The 15,063-nt window shown below is 29.0% G+C and overlaps 1 protein-coding gene across 1 annotated transcript in view; it reads right to left on the reverse strand.

The window, feature by feature from the left end:
• The window catches only part of LOC142319294 (neuroligin-4, X-linked-like), an 894,612-nt gene that overhangs the window by 207,327 nt on the left and 672,222 nt on the right, over nucleotides 1-15,063 (reverse strand). The gene's annotated exons all lie outside the window — the stretch shown is intronic.

The raw sequence follows: 15,063 nt of genomic DNA on the forward strand, positions 1-15,063 counted from the left end.
TATATATAGATAGTACTTTTTTTTTAATCTCCGAGACTATCATTAGGTATTGCTTCAGAGGATGAGATGAAATGATTTGTAACTGTGTGAAAATGCCATGCGTGACCGGAATTCGAACCCGGGAACTCCGGACGAAAGGCCGAGACGCTACCACTCGTGCCATGGAGGCCGGCAAATATATAGTACTTAAGAAATATTATAGTGTCAGAAAAAAGAAACGTTTGTGGGTTGTTTTACACGTACTGTTTCAGTCTCTAATGTATGTAACGCATATAAACCATATCATATACAAATGACAATACTAAGGTTTTTATCGTTTGATGTAAAATATGTAGCCAATCTCTATAATCACTGTAATAAATGCATTATTTATAAGCCTGAATATCTCCTGCATTTCACTGAACTTGGCATGTCATTACGTTATAATTACGTGAAACATCTTATAATTATGTGGAAACGAGAAACCTCTTCGCTCAACACTCTTCTTAGTAATCTTGGCATGGGATATTATTTATTACTGAAAATAGTTGTAGCAAAAACTATTTTTAATATCTACTGATCAGGATATCTCAATTTAATAAAATCAAGGTTAAATCAATCAATATACTATATAAATTCGCTTTCTAAACTAGCTATATCTACAAACCCTTTGCAAACGGTTGCCCACAGTCATTATGATTACGGTATCTAACAAACATACTGTTGCATGCTCGCGGTTCGACAAGGATATTGAGAGATTAACAAACGTAAAAATTTCTTTTAAATGCAATTCATTACTCTAAACGTATATAAAATAAGTAATAATAATAAAAAATAAATAAATATATATATATATATATATATATAATACATATAAAATAATAATTAAATAAAAAAACAAAATTGGCTTAATGACAATTAAATTATAAATACCAAAACACAGTTCAATTTATATAAAAAAAAAAAAATCTAATAATGACTGACAGAAACTAATATTGCATTAACAGTAAAATAACAATAGAAAAATAAAAAATTTATACAATTCACTTTCTGCACGTACGTATTGTTGCTTTTACTGTTTGCAAAACACCTATCCGATATTTTATGAATAAATAGAATACTGTAACTTTCATTATTTTTCACAAATAACTCACCGAACAGCTTATTGTTTCCTTCCACTGTCCAAAAATGAAACTCATCATGACCCTTCAGTTATTGTTACCAACACTCGCTTTTATCGCACGCTGACCCAAATTCGAGCTTGCAAAACTAGGGACCCTGTCCGCTTATCCCCGGCAGTAGTTATATCTCCTGGCCTACAAAGCCAGTACTCGACTGTCTGTTGGTTGTTCAAGCGTAATAGTTTTCATTTTGTTTTTATATAAGTCCTTTTTCCGATCCGGTAATCCTTCACGTCGAACAGAAGCTTTTCAAAGTGCCTATTGTCTGTATTAAAAAGAAAAAATTGTTAAACGTACTCGTTATTCTAAATAAAGAATCCATTTCTGTTCATTCAAGAGTCTTCTTTCTTTATTTTCTTTCTCTTTCTTCTTTCTGAAAGAAACCTGTTGAACTGGCCTCGTTACGATAGTAAAAATTCCTTTCGGACGCCAGAAGACGGAGGTAATTTTCAACGGTGCTAAGTAGGGGATCAAAAAAAAACCCACCTTAAAGTTAAGAAAAACTTCAAATTTACTCAATACGACAATTGAGTAAACTTTTGTAAACGACCATGTAAACTTTTTTCACATGGTTGCATGTGAAAAAAGTTTCACATGTTTAACATACCAAAAGCTAAACTACTTACTAATAAGATACTATTATATTACTAATATAGATATTCTAAGATAATATTATAGATAGTAATAAGATACTATTGTATCTTCTTACAACTCCAGCAACATTTTGATCATCCCTTGCCGTAAGGGTTGGTCATATCAAAACTTGTTTCAGACGAAAGTTTTAGGTAATGTTTAGTGGACTAACGACCACTTTAAACCGATTCGATACTGTGCCTATTAAGGGAAGTTTGATATTTTTTGTCTTTGAAACCCCATTTTTTCCACCCCCTGGACCAATGGTTGGTGATATCAAAAAACTTTATTAGATAAGTTTTAGGCCTCAACCAAAGAATATTAGGAACTTTAAACGAATTCGATATTTTACTTAATAAAAAAGTTATAGCGATATTTTGATTTTTCGAAACGGAAATTTTTCGCGATCACAATACTTCCTTTATTTCGTACATGGAAGTAAAAATACAATACTGATACAAAACCGGGTCCCGGAAAAATAAAATAGTTATTAAAATTTTTACTACTCTTCCAGTTACTCCCACTACATTTTGTAATTTACTGGAATGATGTAATATAACAGAATATTAACAGTTATATTTTGAACTAATTATCATTCATCAATTCATTCCCAATTGTAGTTTTTATATTTAAACCTAATAGGTCTTTGGTATATTTGGGGTATTAGAAAAACAAATGAGAGTTTAAGTGGGTGTTTGTCTCATTGCTTAACAGAACCGCGGGTTTTACCCTAATTAAAGTAGAACATTAAAACAACAGAACAGGAGCAACAATAATACTAAACGCATAACAGTATCAAAATAATATCTATAGATTCAGTGTATTCTTATTTTACTATTTAAACAAATGTTATGCAGCACAAACTGATATTAATATTGTTTTTTCATTTAAATTACAAGATTGTACTTTTCGTAAATGATAATTTTATTTTAACTAAGTTGTTGTTACAGAAATTTTTTTGCGTAAAAAAACTGTGTAGTCATAAAGATTGAAACAGAACTTTCATTCCGCGTAGGCTACAGAAAAAATTAATTATGTTTTGCATTCCATGTCAACCGCAAATTGATATTTTTAAAAATGTTCTCTTCATTTTTTTTTTCACCGTATCTAAATGATAATTCTGTTCTAGCTAGGATGTAATTTAGCTTTGATGTTCGTAAACTGAAAATGCTTTTCTTGAAAATTTCAAACTCATTTCTGAATCTGATCTTATCAAAGATAATAAAAAAACTAAAAAAAAAACGATATATCATCTACGTTAAGTTTATCAAGTAGGGCATACAGTTTATTTGAATCCCACTTAATTAAACATGAAAACAGAAGTAAGTGTAGTGGGCGGCGTATTGCTGTGCACATAGGCTAAAAGCGGCTTACCGCGCTATTAACTATCACGAAAATATCTTATACTAACTTACTATGTTAAATATACGGAGCTGTACGAGATATTTTCGTAAAGGAATTACTATCTAACTGTTCCATCCGTCCTATTAGTCGTCACTCTCTCTCTCTCGTACGAAAAGTGCACAGCTATACGCCGCCCGATAAAGGGGGTAATAGAAGAAGTAGTAGGTAAGTAAACACAAGATATCGTTATCGTTAAATAAATTTTATAAACTCGCTTCATAAAAAGAAAATTAATAAATATTTTTAATCGCTAAAAGTAAAAAAAAAAAAAAAAAAAAAATAGAAGTAGTGCACATTGATTGTTGGGAATCTCATTTTTTTCATTTTATTTATTTATCATTATTTAAGACTATTGTAATATAGAGTTGTAACATAGGAGTTACAACTCATAAAATTTTCCATGGATACAAAAAAAATTCTTAATTTTATTACGGTGCAGAATGGGGAGATTAACATGTCCACAAGTCTTGAGTGCAAGAGATCATTGGAGGGAAGGAAGTTGATATAGATAGAAAACTTCACACGGAAATATTTTTTAAACTATTCTTTTATGAGAAAACAATATGTAGGGTAATTCTAAAATTATTTTGTGACACAAATTGATAAAAGTATTAGATAATAAAATAAAATAAAATCATTCTGCCTCAATAATTAATATCAAAAACAAGACATTTATAGACAAATTTTTTGCTGTCCAAAGGAAACTTTTTTAACACAATTAGTAGATTCATTTTAATACAAAAATGTGAATAAAAGCCCTTACGATAATTAAATTTTAACAAATATGAAAAGAAGAATGGAAAAAAAGAAATTTAAAATCCCTGTATTTTTTTCGCAAGACTTTATTAATAGAAAATAATATTGGAGATAATTATGTTACATTTTTAAAGTTCTCTAAAAAGTACTAAAAGGACATTTTATTTTCTTTTTTTTAAAGAAATCAGATAAGGCTAAAAGCTTTAAGGTGAACGCAATATTAAAGTCTGGTTTCTTTAGTAAGCTAAGAGTCCTTTTAGCAACAAACTCCAGTTTTTATAACTTATTTACACAACCAGAACAACATAGATAACGTCATATTGCATGCACCAATCTTATCTCACCTCCTGTTCACGAGAATTATTTTTTATTCATTAAAGTATACTATTATTTGAATTTTCTATTTCCTTTGTCTGTTTTTGTGTTTTTTTTTTCAACTCAAATTATGCTTTTTTTTCCTTTTTGCAGGACGTTAAACATTTAAAATGCTTTAAAATATTAATATTCCCAGGAATATAATTCCATGGGTATTGTAAATAATTCCTTTCATCCTTGAAACGATAAAGTGAGGTGTAGAATAAGTTAACAACCTAACCTGATTATTAATATACAAAGTATGTAAAATATTTACTCAATATTTTTATTTCTCAACATTTTCAACACTTTTTTTAATTGCATAAACATATCTTTATAAAAGGGCATAATAAAATTATATATTTCATACATAAATATAAAATTTTTTTTTAATATAAAAAAGCGGTTTCTGGTGGTTATAAATTTTATATTTATTTTATATTTTATTTAAAATTTTTTTTTAATTTTAAATATTTCAAAATATTGTAAAAAAAAGTATTTATCTATTATGGTATGAACCTTTAACTTTGAATAGTTTACTACAGTTTCTTTTAGAGTGTATTTAAAAAAGAGAATTTTTATTTATTTACTTTTTTTGTTGTTAAATATAGAAATCTGCTTTCTTTAAATTAATTATTCTAAAACTACATAGTTATGCTAATTTTTAAGTCACAATATTTTTCATCAAATCAATTAAAATTTAATTACATTTAAAAGCTGACAATTTATGAAAATTGCATCGGACAGATAAAATGTTAAATAATTTTTAAGGTTTAAAAGAATTAGTTAAACAAAAAAAAAATTGAAATTCTGGACAGGAAATGATTATGTAAATTACTTTCGGTAACGTATGTTTCTAAATAAATATATAATTTGACTTTAATACTCAAGATATTAATAATATTAAATATCAATATTGACATTTACGTCATAATTTTTTCCATTTACAACTAAAGATTCAGGACCATTACTAAATAGTAGAGCCTATAACTTGTACTATCGTTTATTTTTATTTTATAGTTGGAAAAACCAAAATTTTCATCAGAAATTTGACACAAATCATACCTGTATAATTTAGTAAGAATTTGGCACTGATGGTATTAATACAATTGTATAAATTAAATTTCCACTTACCAACAATTTATTATTATTATTTTTTTATTATAATAGAAAGGTCTTCATTATTTATGTATTTTATTATTTATTATTTACGCTGTTTTTAATTTAAAAGTTTTAAAAATTTTATTAAAATTTATATTATATTCAATTTTAGCGTATTAATTTATTGTATTATTGTTAGTCAGCTATATTTTGTATTTTTTATATTTATTTTACTTTTTATTCTAGTATATAATATATTTATTAATTTTGTATCATATCCATTATTTAAAAATATATACTTAATATTATTTCATTATTCAATTTTATGTTATCATATTTTAAGTATTTTAATGTTGCCATTTTTTAGCATTCTGTTTTGTTGGCTTTCTATAAATGTCTATATCGATTTTATTAGTGATAAAAATTTTGTTAAATTTTATGTCCAGGTAATTAATACCGTTATTTTCTCTGTTTAAAGTGAATTTAATATTATTATTTAAAGAATTAATTTGTGTAATTATTGTATTTTCTTATTGTTAAATTGTTGGTTATACATTATCAAGATGTCATCCACATAACTTTTATGTAAAATAATTTGATCTTTATCAAATGTTTTTTTTTATCAGTGAGTTTTCTAGTTCATTCATAAAGATATCTCCTGAAATAGCTAAAAGTGGAGATCCCATACTTAGACCCTTTTCTTGTTTATAGTATTTATTATTAAATTTGAAATAGTTGTATTTAATAAATAATTCTAATAGATTTTCTATTTCATAAATTATATTTTTAATTTATTTAGTGTATTATTAATTATATTTATGGTAATATAAATTGTGGTAAGTTGAAATTTAATTTATACATACCTATCTATATAATCTGAGAGCCTTAAGGTCCCACTTTAAGAACTAAGATTTTAACTTAAAAGTAGGATTTAAAAAAAAATCAAGAATAAAGAATATTTCTCGTCAAACCACACTACTGGAGTAGTGTATTTAACACACTAATCCATTTACTGAGACACGATGAAAATATAATTAAAGGCACGAATAGGAATTATCAAACAACATAAAGTAATACCTAACATGAACAACAAACGAAATGTGTCATTAAGTTGTGCATTTTGAAAATAAATTTTGTTAATAGATAACAAATATTTGAGAAGCGGCTAAACTGTAATGTTCGCTTGAACAACGGGAGAATAAAATTTCACACAAAGCAATCGGTGCCCCAACCTTTTAGTGTTATTCCCCCCTATTGCTAAAATTCCAAAACTCATTGACTCACGTCCTCTCGTTTACTTTTAGTCACCATTGTTATGGAATACGCCTTCTACGTCAACGTCTCTAAAACAAGGTGAGTGTCTGAATTTTTAACAGCGGAAGAAGTGAACGTCAGTGACATTCATCGTCGTCTAACTATAAGATGATGAAATTGTTGATCGAAGTACTGTTTAGTAACCTACCGTGTTTGTCAAGTGATGAAAGTGTCTCTCCAAATCAGCTGATTTGGAAGTCGAGAGTTCCAGCGTTCAAGTCCTAGTAAAGGTAGATACTTTTATACAAATTTGAATACTAGATCGTGGATACCGGTGTTCTGTGGTGATTGGATTTCAATTAACCACACATCTCAGGCATGGTCGAACCGAGACTGTACAAGACTACACTTCATTTACATTCACACATATCATCCTCATTCATCCTCTAAAGTAATACCGGAACGGTAATTCTCAGAGGCTAAACAGGAAAGAAAGGAAAATACTAATAGTAGGTGGACATAAAATGGTGCGTCAGTAGCTGTTAATTCCACTATTGAGAATGAACAGTTTATGTGACTGATGAGAAGTAACAAAAGGAGGTGGATGGATCGATTCAAAGTGGCCGCTGTATCACAAAAAAACGGATCGCCAACCAGATAGGCATATTGAAAGAACGAATAGGACGCATAACACAACTGGGAAACGGTAATCTGTTCGGGATGGATGCTACACAATCTCATAGAAAAGAACAAACAACAACAAAAGAAATGATGTTAACAGGTTCTGAATCCTTATCAGAACGAGGAAGACGACATTTTTAAATATTGTGAAATATACATGAAACGAATCTCGGGTGCACCATTACATCTAGAAGAAAAACTGCAGAGCATGGAATACCGGCACTATGGTTTGGTTTGCCATAATCAAAAAGAATCTCTTGCAACTGTGATTTCAAACATTCGTACATGGTTGATTACCTACAAGCCGTGTGAAGTGTTAATTCGGTTCAGTTAAAATACATTCGAACACCTTAAAAGACCTTAGTAAACGCATTGTCTGGTTCGATAATCCACAGCGCCGATAATTCTGCAACACAATAACGCTCGGCCATACACATAGTTTGCAGCTGAAAAGGCTATTGTGAACTTGAAGTATGAACCTGTTTCACACTCTATACTCACTATCCTGTCATTTTCACTTCCTTCCGTAGTAAAGTGGGGATATTTTTTAAAAATTTTACCATAGGTAATCAACTGAAGACGCAGTGATTTAGTAGAATAAGGATAGACTGCCATTATTCTTCATTATCGGAACGAGAAATCTGGTTCAACGTTGAGAGAAACGTTTTGCTGTAGATAGCGACTAAGTGGAAAAATAAACGTATGACTTTGAAGTAAATAAAATATAATTTTATGCCATATTTCCCTTTCACTTGACTATCTTTTTTTATTTCCTAGTTATAAACGTGTATATTACATTTTAGTCATCCCTCGTTATCGTTTTAATGGGAAATTCCTATCGTGACATTCTACTTGAATTACTTCAGGCTGAGAAGCCTTATATTAGGACTTAATCTATCGAAAAAAGAATTATACATTAAGTTACCACTTGCGCAGTTATCACTGCGGCAGTCATCAATCGATTTGTAAACGAGAGACAAGCAAAATATTTTTTTCTTTTTTAACTGAGAAACAAAGTAGTGAACTAACGTGATTGTTAGATGTTTCCAATTTCGATTCTAAAGATTACCATTATATTATGGTTGAAGTATTTACTACTATTTAATAGTGTTCTTTAAATGTTTTTTTTAATTTTTTTTTGTTTTTTTTTTTTTTTTTTACTTAGTAACATCAGTTTATTTAAAGTTTTTGGCACATTAATATTATGAAACAGTTGCTTGAAGTTATAAATGACAGTAGAGCTGCATTATCTGCTAAATCGTTGAAACATCGTTAACTAAAGGAAATTACAAAGTAATTTCAAGGTAATTTTCAGTCATCGTTTCAAAATAACGCATTTAACTTCTATTTTTGATTGTAGAATATTGTTTAAATGGGATTACCCTACTTTCAAATTCATATTTTTAATTATCTAAAGCACCAATATTTCTTTATTTAAAATTAACCGTCAATATTTGTGGCTGATATCACTGAGAAATTCAAAAAGTAAGTGTTCCTATGCTTTATTCTTTGTTCTATCATCGTGTATACACACTGAACTCATAGAGATATATTCTAGTCATACTAAAACGACTAATTTCTACTAACACATGTTAGCCTTAATGTATGCAGCTTAGTTATATTACAGTCAAACTAGTCGTACAACATAAATGTAGATTAGTCTATATTAATTAGGGTATAGATGTTTATATAATATAATATTACAATCTTAATTCATAAACTTTATTGTTGTACTAATTTTTTTTTTTGTTTAACCTCCGGGTCCGCAGTTAAGCATTACTGCAGAGGATGAAATGAATGATTTGTAGCGTGTGTGAAAAATGCCATGCCTGACCGGGATTTGAACCCGGGACCTCCGGGTGAAGGGTCGAGACGCTACCACTCGCGCCACGAAGGCCGGATTTGTAGTGCGTACAATGAAAATAAAAGCTTGTGTTGGAGAAGATCGAGACCGTCTTACTACCGAATCTGAAAACATTTACACCCATCATATGAGACAGCAATAATAATCGTTAAACCTTTATACGTTAAATTTATTACAAAGTTTATTTTTGTTTTATTAGTTAGAAATTCATTATTACTTAATTAGAATTAATAATTAAATAAATAAAGAATGAAAAAACAAAAATTTTAATTTAGGCACACTCTTAAGCTAAAAAAATCTTAACTAGTACTTGAATATACTCGTATACTCTTATGATTTATAAAGTTATAAGTAAACATATGTCACTCATAGACTGATAGAATTATAAAGAATTAGAATTTAAAAATTCTAAAATAAATTCTTGAAATAAAGTCTTATAACAATATTATTTTAGAATTAAAAATTTTATGGTATTAATAATTTTACCAGTAAGAAATATTAAAAATATTTCATAAATGATCCATTTCAACAGAAAATATTTTAATAAGATTGTTTATATATTAATAATGTTTTATTTTCAGCTGAGAAAATTATTCAAACGAAGTAAGAAGATATTCTTTCACTGGTAGTTTTAATGCTTTATGAAAAAGCATAATTTTGAAGAGAATTTAATTGTAAATATAATGTAACATGTCACTGAAAAGTCATTATGCTCGTAATTTGATTTATAAAGATGACATTATACTTAGTTTATAATAAAGCAATGAAACAGAATAACAGAATTACAAACCTTCGTAGAAATCTTACATAAAATATATAAATATTTTGTTATTGCGTAAGTAAGAGAAATTTATACGAAATAGCGAATATCTTTCCGACTTTAAATGACCTGTTTACATAATAAAAACAATTCATGGAATACGAACAAAATAGAAATATAAAATAAAACATAAAAGTAAATTGCATCCGTTTCAAAGTAATGGTTCCGTAACACCTGGGACTTCTCAGAGTATACCGTCCTGAGAATTACAGAGTGTAAAATAAGAATAAGTGCTAATGGCCGAAGCCACGGTTAATAAACTTCTTCCCGTATATTCTGATTTAACCGAAGTTAAGTAACGCAAGATGCATTTTAAATGAACATTTTTGCCATTTATTTTTGCCTACCGATATTCTACACTACTAAGAAGATCAAACAGCAAATTATTAAATTCATATAAAATAAAGAGAATAAGAAATTTAAATTAGGCTTCAAAGAATTTTGGAAAATGAAGTTTATTTTTTTCTCACTAAACAAAATAAAACTATAAAAATTTTAAACAGAACTTTATATAAACAGCAGGTATTTTAAAAATATCTTCCTATACTGCACAAAAAAATTATTAGGTTAAATTAAAAGATGTATAGTAGAATTCTTGCAAGAATTCGTTGTATTATTTCATAAAAATGATAAGTTAAACAAAACTCGGTAACGCAAAAAAAAAAAATTCAAAAAGAATGCCTTTTTTATATCTTAAAAATTATAAACCTACTGTCATTGTAAAATTCTTCTTGACTACTATTTTTGTTCGTATAACGCGGTTCTGTGTCAAAAGATAAATTTTTATATTCAAGTAAATTTAGCTGCTACCTTAAAACGTTTTATATTTAAATAAGAGCAAAAACAAATTACATCACTCTTTTAGATCTAATCTTTTACTACTTAATCACTAGAAGGATGAGTGAATATTATACTTCTAAAGCCCTTTTCATTAGGTTTTCGAGATATTATTAAAAACTCATTTAAAAAAGTTAAGTAGATGAGAAAATTATTTCGAAACAACGAACAAACCCTTTTCCATTCTCTGGGGCTAAAAATTATGGAATTTTTGTCTATAACCTGTAATTTTAAGATTTCAGTTTTTCTAGGATTGGAACCTATAACCATTCAGTTGAGAGCGTGGAATTCTAACTTAGCACTATTTATAATTCTGGGTATCCTGACTCCAGTAGGAGAAGATACTCGCCTTGTGACCATCCCGGTCGCCACACCATCCCCTCCAGTCACAGCCCTGATTGGCTTTACCGGAGGTCCTCTTTTTGACCCTCTAATCCTGATAACGCAAAACAGTCATCAGTTTGGCCTCTGTTAGGACGCTACCGATGAAATGCCTGGCAGACATTCTATCAGTGTGTTTACACAACTTACTATCGCCTTCGGATGACCTCTTCTAGCTACGACCACTAAATTAACTTACAACCCTCAACTATCAAATTAACCGATTCACAGAAGATAGATCCTCCTGCCTACCTCTAACACCGAAGGTTTAATCAAAATCTCTTCCTAACTCTAACTTCAATTAGACTACGCACAGATCATTACTTGCTTGAGTCTTTAAACATTAAAAATACTATTCTCATACCAACCAAACAAGTGTTGATTGCAACAACGACATGAATCTTTGGCGATTAATTTTAAGCTTAATCTTAAAACCAATTAAGATTAAGTCACTTTCTTCGTGATACAAAATCCTTACCCTTACTTACTGAATCTGACACGTAATGAATACACAAGATTAATGTTACGTGCATTTTTAAAAATGAACGAAAATATATTATAAAATATTACAAAAATTATAAATACATAATAAATTATTAAGAAAAACAACCAGAATGTTAATTTATTACAAATAAGAAAATTTATTTAGAAATTATACCAATAATTCTAAAAGCTAAAAATTATAGTGACCTACAGAGTTTGGAAAAATAAATCTTACCCCTTGTACTACTGCCGTCACATAGATTTACACAGGTAAGGTATTCAGCAGATTTTGATTTTTACCGGATACTATCTTGTGGCTTGGAGAGGGATTCAGTATTTCTTAGAACATTTAAAAATATATTATAGTGCTATTAAAACATGAAAAATGTGCAGTGAAATGAAGTCAGTCGGTCTAAAAATGCGCGAGGAAGAAATGGTGATTATTTTAGCCAAACTGATATTCCATAATAATGGTTTTATTATAATATATCTTCCATAATGTCGTTGAAAGAAGTAGTAAAATAAATAACGCAGAAATGTGTAAAACAATGAAACTTTGTGCAGTTTCTATAAGAAAAGAGTAATCGAATAAAATATTTTTCAGTCTGAGACTGCTAAGACTACAATAAAAGTAAATAACTCTTATCTACAAAACAAGTAGCATTTAAAAAGCAATATAAGTCAAAGTAAAAATAAAAATTAAACGTAAATTAAAGAAGTATATATAAACAAACAGGAATTTAATAAAAGATTAAAAAAAAGGAAATATTAAAGCGGTAGAAATATTTTTAAAAAAATAATGAAGAAATATTAAAATTACCGTATTTGAGAAATGCGGGCTGATTCTGAAATGGACCCCTTCTCCTGCATAATCTGCGTTAATATTCAGTCAACGTATTTTTCACTTTAAATGAAATTTAACTGTTTTTATTTTCAGGTAATTTCTTCACGCAAAACAAAATAAATGAATAAAAACTTAATTAATTATTAACTAAAATAGTCATGGACATTCATTAATTATCCCTTTTTAACAAGTTTTAAGCTTGAAGACATTACCGATAAATTTTCAGCTTATTATTAAATCAATCACATGTTTGTATGATTTAACAACATTCGTGTTAATCATAACAGGACAATTTATTTTCAGGTACTTCATTTAAAAACACAGTATCGTTGCTTATTTGATTTTATTTTTAATTACTTCATTTTCATTTTTGTTTCTCTCTCTTTTTTCTGTTTAGCCTCCGAAACCACCGTAAGGTATTTCTTTGGAGGATGAATGAGGATAATATGTATGAAGGTAAATGAAGTTTAATCTTGTACAGTCTCAGGTCGGCCGTTCCTGAGAAGTGTGGTTAATTGAAACCCAACCACCAACGCACACTGGTATCCACGATCTGGTGTTCAAATTCGTATTAAATCTTTACTAAAAAACAACCTTTACTAGAATTTGAATCTTAGAACGTCTCTAAAGCCTTTACTAGGATGTGAACCGTAGAACTTGACTTCGAAACCTGATTTGCGATGACGAGTTAACCGCTAGACCAGCCCGGTGAGCTACATTTTTGTTTCTTATTACTTGAATATTAACGTAACGAATAAAACCACAATTATATCGCCAGTGGTAATGATATAACTAAAACCATCCTTATTGCATCACAAATAAAGTTTACGCTTTAATAAGGAATCCTTTTGTCATATATACCGCTTTCTATTCTTATTTTCTTACTTATGTTGTGTTTGGAATGTATTCAAGGAGTCCCATGTATCTCTAGCCGCTATAAATAGCTGAGACAACATAAAATCAGAAAGGCCTTAATCTCAAAAAAATTCACTACAGCAAGTAAATTATTGCAATAGATTCGGAAAAGTATGTATAATTACGTGTGCTCTAGGAGACATGAGTGAATAACTATTTAATTGTTTATTAAAAAATTAAGGTAAAAGTTTTAGTTTTTCGCCAATAGCAGGTTTATTTTTAATCCCTTGTAAAAATAAAAAGCACTAGTAGATAGTTGAGAAAAGTTTCGGCAACACCCTCGTGTGCAGTTTTTTCTACGAGCAAAACTAAGGCTGCTAGCGAATTTTATAATAAACACCAAAATCGCGTTATGATAGAGTAGCTTGAAACTGGGTACCGTCACGTATACTTTTTTTTTTTTTTTGTTTAACCTCCGGGATCACCAGTTATTACTTCAGAGGATGAGATGAATAAATCTGTAGAGTGTGTGAAAATACCATGCCTTACCGGGATTCAAACGCGGGACATCCGGATGAAAGGCTGAGACGCTACCACTCGCGCCTTGGAGGCCGGCACCGTCTCATATGTTGTGAGACTAAATGGGTAAATTAATGATTTATCCGTAATTTCTCAATTTTGTTTGTATAAAAAAGTGTTCGGGAGCTTTTTTACGAAAAATTATCTTAATTTTCTACTGGTGATATTTATTTTTTATAAGATTAATATTAAACAAAATAATGACAAGAAACTACATATTTAAAAAAAAAAAAACGGTTTTTCGACAACCAAAGAATTTGCAAAACTTTGCAAAATCAATCAAATCTAACGATAAATAATGATAAATGACGTATTTTTACATAAATCTACGAAGTTGCTTAAAAATATGTTTGCATTAATTTTTATAACAATTTGTTTATAGAGTCATTTTCATGTGTTATACTCAGTATACTAAATTTACTTTCTAAAAGGGTTTTTTAAAATAAAACCCATCTTTGCCACTTTAAAGTGCATGTTTTAACTTAGTCATAATTAAAATATTTTTATATTTGAAAAACAGAATTAATAACGATTGGTTTTGAACGTTAGCCGAGATACCAAAACACAATTTTTCTAAAAAATGCATTTTTCAAATCTTGATAAACAATTAAATAAGATATACAGATATCACTTATGGAATATGAATTTTTCATTTTTTTGAGTTGTTTGCTGTTATAGGCGTTTTATCAACAACTTGAATATTTTCACAGTAGATCCGAATTAACGGGCAATCTGAATTATAAATGCTTCAAAACTTTCACTAGTTTATAGCTTTGGGTTTTACTAATCCGACCTTTTTGAATTTTTAAATTTTATCTCTAATACGAACAGAGTTATAGGAAGTTTTATTGTACGCCGTCGAGTTGTGCTACCTATGTATGATAGCTATAGCACGATTTTGGTGCTGATTGTAAAATTCGCTAGCGCTCTCAGTTTTGCTCAAAGTAAAAAGTAGCTAGGAAGTTTTCCTATGTGAAATTTCTTCAGCTATTTATTAGTGCATTTAATTTTTACATGCGATTAAAAATAAAGCCGCTATTGGAGAATAAATAAAAGT

Source organism: Lycorma delicatula, chromosome 2, assembly GCF_047948215.1.
Source record: "Lycorma delicatula isolate Av1 chromosome 2, ASM4794821v1, whole genome shotgun sequence".
In the NCBI taxonomy this organism is placed as follows: Eukaryota; Metazoa; Arthropoda; class Insecta; order Hemiptera; family Fulgoridae; genus Lycorma; species Lycorma delicatula.